Below are 5947 nucleotides of genomic sequence, written 5' to 3' on the forward strand. Positions count from 1 at the left end.
AAGAGTTTTACCCGGCGCGTTGCGCCGTGCTAGTCGGTATAACTCAGAATGGTAAACCCAAACATTGTTATTCTAGGGCGTTAAGGCAGTAAGTCGAAGCGAATTTGGTCGGTCTCGGTTACAAGTGTTATGGTGCCGGAACTAAGACTATAAATAAAGCTAAAAAAAAGTAAACTTGAGTGAACAAATAAGGTAGCATCCGTCGGTAAAACTCGAACGTTGGTAAAATCCGAGCGTTGTCAGTCCCGACCATTGAGGTGGTGAATCTACGCAAATTCGGTTGGTTTGTGACACTTTCGTTACTAGAACTAAAAAGAAAAAAAGAAAAAACAAAATTGACATTCGATCGGTTTTCGTTACCTTCATTACGGTAACAAAGCTAAAAAGAGGGGCAAAAAGTCTTCGCGGACAAAAACAAAAAATGTATGTTACCCTAACTAAAATAAAATAAAATTTGACATCCGGTTGGTTTTCATTACACTACCGAAATTAAAAAACAAAAAAAAAAATCAACATATCGAGAACAAATAAGGTGGCGCAAAATTACTCAATTGCGACACCAAAGTACTCATGTTATTATTAGTAATAGTAATTTTGGTGTACCAATTACACACCTACTCAAAAGCTTTTTATAATAATTTTGGTGTACCATCTTACTTGTTTTTGAAATACAGGTGATATCAATTATCATACATCACTTTATACATTTTATATGATTTATACTCGTCTCTGCCCACCTAAATATTGAAAGAAAAAAATGCCAAAGTTTGCACCTTCCTCCGGTGAGTCGAATCGTAGTTCCAAACTGCTGCAAATACAACAATGCAATGACACAACCATCAGACTACACCATCATTATTGCTAAAGTGCAAAACCAAAATAATATATATAAAAGATAAAACTACATCATCATTATTGCTAAATTGCAAAACCAAAATAATATATATAAAAGATAAACTGATAATAAAACCCATTTTAGGGCACCAACTTCCTTATTTATAATAATAATAATAATAATAATAATAATAAACAGTTTTTTAATTATATGGGCAAGTCAATAGTTATCGCTTAAAAATACATATCTTATTGATACATAATTGCATGAAGTTTGAATATGTCAAAATTATTATAAAATGTGAATTGTTGGGTAAGCTTTACCAAAACTATTTTGCTAGATTGCTTTTTATATCAAGGCCAAAGTAGTGGGCCAACTACCCTATACCAAAACTATTTTTAGTATGGTGTAAGATATTTTCAATCTTTGGTTTTCCGGTTTTAGATACGTTAGAACTTCAAAAGATTGTCTTGTTGACGTTAAGAAAGAGGTGTTTCATGAGATTATTATTATTATTATTATTATTATTATTATTATTATTATTTGTTGGAGATTTTGGAAATAAGAAACGAAAAGGTTTTGAAGGTAAAGAGGTGAAAGTAGAGAATATTATTGGAAATATAATAGCGCTAGGATTTTTATAGTTCAATAAAAGATCCAAGTATAGTATAGTTCGGTAGATTGGTTAAATGGTGTAAGTTTGATTTCATGTAGTTACTTCTTGTTTGTGGCGCTTCTTTCCATGTTGTGGAGGTCGTGCGTGGGTGTTTTGGTGTTGGCTGTTTATAAAAATTCACAGTTAAAAAAAAACTTCCCTATACACACCAGCATGGGAGACAACAAACACCATTGCACCATGGTGAAATAGGGGCGCCACTATATTCATGGCCAGCGTGAGGGCTTGACATGCAAGGGCATTTTATATTTTTATATAAAGTTAAGTTAGTGGAAGGAAAAGTTTCGCATGTTTGAGGAAAAAATTAGACCTTATGCAATGGCGTGGCGAAACATTTTTTTTTTAGTTACTCTACTACAATTTGTCTGATGATATAATAGTAGTATCAATTTAGGAATACCACAAACGCCCGTACACATCAGTAATTGTCGATTGACGACACAATAGACCATTGAATCCTTATTTGTGTTAATCTCATCGACGACATGTTAATGACATAGCATCAAGGGATCACCGCATCCCACTTCGCTAATGGATCATACGGAACACTAATAACAGAGAACAAATATCGCAATTAGTTTCATAATTAATTAGTGAATTGCTGTTATAAGCTTATACGGCTTCCAACAATGTGTAGTGTTACTCTGCTACTACAACTATTACTGGATTACACACAATTAATTCTAATTTAGCCCACACCAGGAATTAAACATTCGCCTTCTCCCCAAGATAAGACCTCAAAAATTGTAAGTACGTAGTGCTCTCTTGTAGGTTGTTTTATATTCATTGTTAGCTTCTTGCATTAATAAAGTGATCCTATGGGTACCCATAGCCACTAGGGATGTTCAAAGGAATCCGAATCCGGATTCGTATCCGAATTATCCGATTATCCGTATCCGAATATCCGAAATTTCCGATATCCGAACCCCGAATATCCGAAAATTCGGATTCGGATTCGGATTCGGATAGTGTTTTTGGGATTTTTCGGATAGTTCGGATATCCGAACTATCCGAAATATTAAATTTAATATTTTTAATTTTAATTTATATGTATCATATTCTAATTATTAAACATAATAATGTCACAGTCACAATCACTCTACACCCTCTCTTTCAATCTTTCTTTCTAGTCTCCCAACTACCATGAAGTCCAACACACACCGTCGCTAAGACGCCGCCGGCCACCACAAGATACACCGCCGACCACCACAAGGCATTGTCATTGAGACTCCGGCCACCACAAGACACCCCGCCGACCACCACGAGGCACTGTCGTTGAGACATCGGCCACCACAAGACACGCAATCGCAGAGACGCCGACCACCACGAAACATCATCGTCCATCACCACCTCAAGCTCCAGCACGTGTCTCACATCTCCACAACCGTCCGTCAGCACTACATTTGTCTCTCCATTCACGATATAGAGATTGTATACACATTGTATCACTTAGATTTATACATTAGATCTAAACACATGTTTTTTTCTTCCAAATTTTCGGATAGCCAATTCACTATCCGATCGGATATCCAAAATTTCAGATCGAACTTTGGATATCCGAAATTTCGGATTCGGATTCGGATAGTTAAATCCACTATGTGAAAGGTCCGGATACCTGAAACTTCGGATATCCGGTTGTGAACACCCCTAATAGCCACCCATAAGCTTAACAATATAGAAACTGCTCACAAGCTAGGGAGCTTAGGAATAAAAGAGCAGCAAGCATAAGCTGTCAGATGGGGAAACTTGACACTTGCCCAACAAGATTCCTAAGTTGACTAAGAAGCTCATGCTACATTAATGTCAGAAAAAGTCATTATAGACCAAAAGATGACGTCTGTCATAAAGTAACAGCAACTACAAGATAAAATAAAAGCTGAGCACAGGTTACAAGGAAATGACATATGTCTAGTCTGCATGAGCTGAAAGGAGAGCTGGCATTTTCTACTTAAGAAGCTCCAGCTTCCTCGGAGAAGCTTTCAAATTGCCTATAAATAGGAGACTCCACCAAAGGTATTACTCCATCCGTCCCATTATAAGTGTTCTAGTTTGATTTTTCAAGTCTTTCTTGTTTAACTTTGACCGACAATATTTTTGTTTGTGTTATATTATACTTGATGTAAAATATGGATTGGGTTTTAAATGTATTTTACATTGATATAACTTTCATCAAGTATTATATGACACGAACAAAAATATTTACGGTCAAGGTTGCAAAAGAAAGACTTAAAAAGTCCAACTAGGACACTTATAATGGGACAGAGGGAGTATTTCATTCTCATTCACTCTATTCTCTTTATCTTCTCTCTTTTCACTTGTCAACTTAAAGACAAGATTACTTATTCTCACGCCGGAGGTTGATCGCAAGAGATCCTCTCATGCGGTGAGACTAACTGGTCGTGCTTTTCTTTGATTCTTTGCAAGAATAGGAAGCTTCGATAGGATAACACTCTTGAACCACCATACCCTCATTGTTCGCTGTACTCGTTGTAGCAACAAGTGGCACCCACCGTGGGGCTAGCGCTACTTTAAAAACAATTCCGGTAGCTTTAGCTCCATTGTTCTCAAGTATTATCCTTTTATGGCTGAAAAGAGTAATCCTAATAAAGTCAATCCTATGAACCATGATCGACTGGAAAACTGTTGGGCCTAAAAGAAGATCAAGGAAGATTGGAATTTTCTTAACCTCCTCAGAAATACGTTAAGTATGGAACTCGAGCAAACCAGACACTTCGAGCAAGGTTTTTACTTATTCAAGAAAGGTATCTTTTTCGAGTAAGGTTATCTTATAGAATTCTTGTAAGTGTAAGCTTCGAGCAAGCTACACTTCCTCAAGCAAGGTTGTTCTTCAGTCGAGCAAAGTCTGTGTTAAAGCATGCTCTTGACATATCCTAGCTTAAGCCAAGTTAATAAGTAATTTGGTGGGTCGAGCAAAGATATAACAAGAAGATCTCAAGCATACTTGTTAGAAGTTAAAATAATTATTATAAGGACTTCTAGGAGCAAAGTTCAATCTTGAGAAAGCTACAGTACCTGAGTATACTATGTTTGTTGGAAGTCTTATAACAAAGGTTGAAGAGATCATGTAAACCTAGTTTGCTCATGGGATATTTCCGAGCAAAGTGAGGATATATCATGAAGACTGAAGTTTGCTTGAAGAATATTTTCTTAGGAAAATATTATAAATAAAAGTCTACTCGAAGGAATGCTCAGTCATACTCGAGGGTTACCAGGTCTGCTCGACAGAGATAAAAGTTTACTCGAAGACCTGTTAGACACTTGTATTTATTTGGAATACGTTTGAATATTTTACAATTATTAGGGTTTCTAGAAAGTTTGTCAGGTGCCTATAAACCAGAATACTAGGTCACATTTATGAAAACGGCTGATTACACACTTTTCAATACATACTGATTATTCTGTACGAAAAAGGCAGCGGCACCTGAAACCCTAAAATCATTTCTAATTGTATATCACTGAATATTATAATAGAAATCTTTTGAATTATCTGTGTGTTCGTCATTTTAGTGTTGTTAAGCAACATCATGATATTAACCGATTCCACCAGTTAGTGTCTAGGGGTTTTCACATATTCTTATTTTTATTTCGCAATCGTTCTTGTCAAGTATTTGTGTGGGGTACGAGATTAACAGTCCTGACAAGTGGTATCAAAGATTGTGTTAGCTCTGTGAAGACCATTGTGTTTCTTAGAAGTTTGATTATGAAGTTCTTAATGAATCTAAGTTGATTTAAGGAAGAAGAAGATGACATAAGCAGATCACTGTTTCATTGAAAAGTGACGTTAGCCACTCTGACTCTTATTCCTTTAGATATGCTATTATTTATGGTTTAAAAGTATTCTAATACGAGATTTACATCTTTTAATTAAGTTTGCGTCTTAATCTTGGCCAGATTCACCTGTTTCCATCAGATCTAAGGATTTCATACATAGATCTGAGTATTTCAAAGTTCAACTATTTTTCAACTTTTTAGTTAATTTCATTTCAATTTCAGTTTTAAAATGAAAATACCAAAAATATTTTCTTCATTCTCTTGAAAAAATATTTTAAAAGGACAAATGGATGACCAAGAAGTGTCTACAACAAAATTCCAAGGTTGTTAGGATTCTTCAATTATATTAAGTGGAAAGTGTTGTCTGAAGCTATCGTGAGCTACAATGATACTGAACTGTGGAGTTCTATAAAAAATAGTCCTTATGTTCCTTCTGAAGGAACAAATAACAATGAAGAAAAGAGATGACAAAGCTATATCAATGCTGAAATTAGGTCTTTCATGTGAAATTCTGACGAGTGTGAACCATTATACTACTGTAATGGGTATATATGATACAATTGTGGAGATGTTTGAAGGTAATACAGAGTTGAAGGACATAAAGAAAGACAGGTTGATTAACAATTGGACAGATTCAAGTTCAA

Source organism: Bidens hawaiensis, unplaced genomic scaffold (genome assembly GCF_021521415.1).
Source record: "Bidens hawaiensis isolate Kalapana, Puna unplaced genomic scaffold, B.hawaiensis_p1.1 tig00000888_1, whole genome shotgun sequence".
Classification (NCBI taxonomy): domain Eukaryota; kingdom Viridiplantae; phylum Streptophyta; class Magnoliopsida; order Asterales; family Asteraceae; genus Bidens; species Bidens hawaiensis.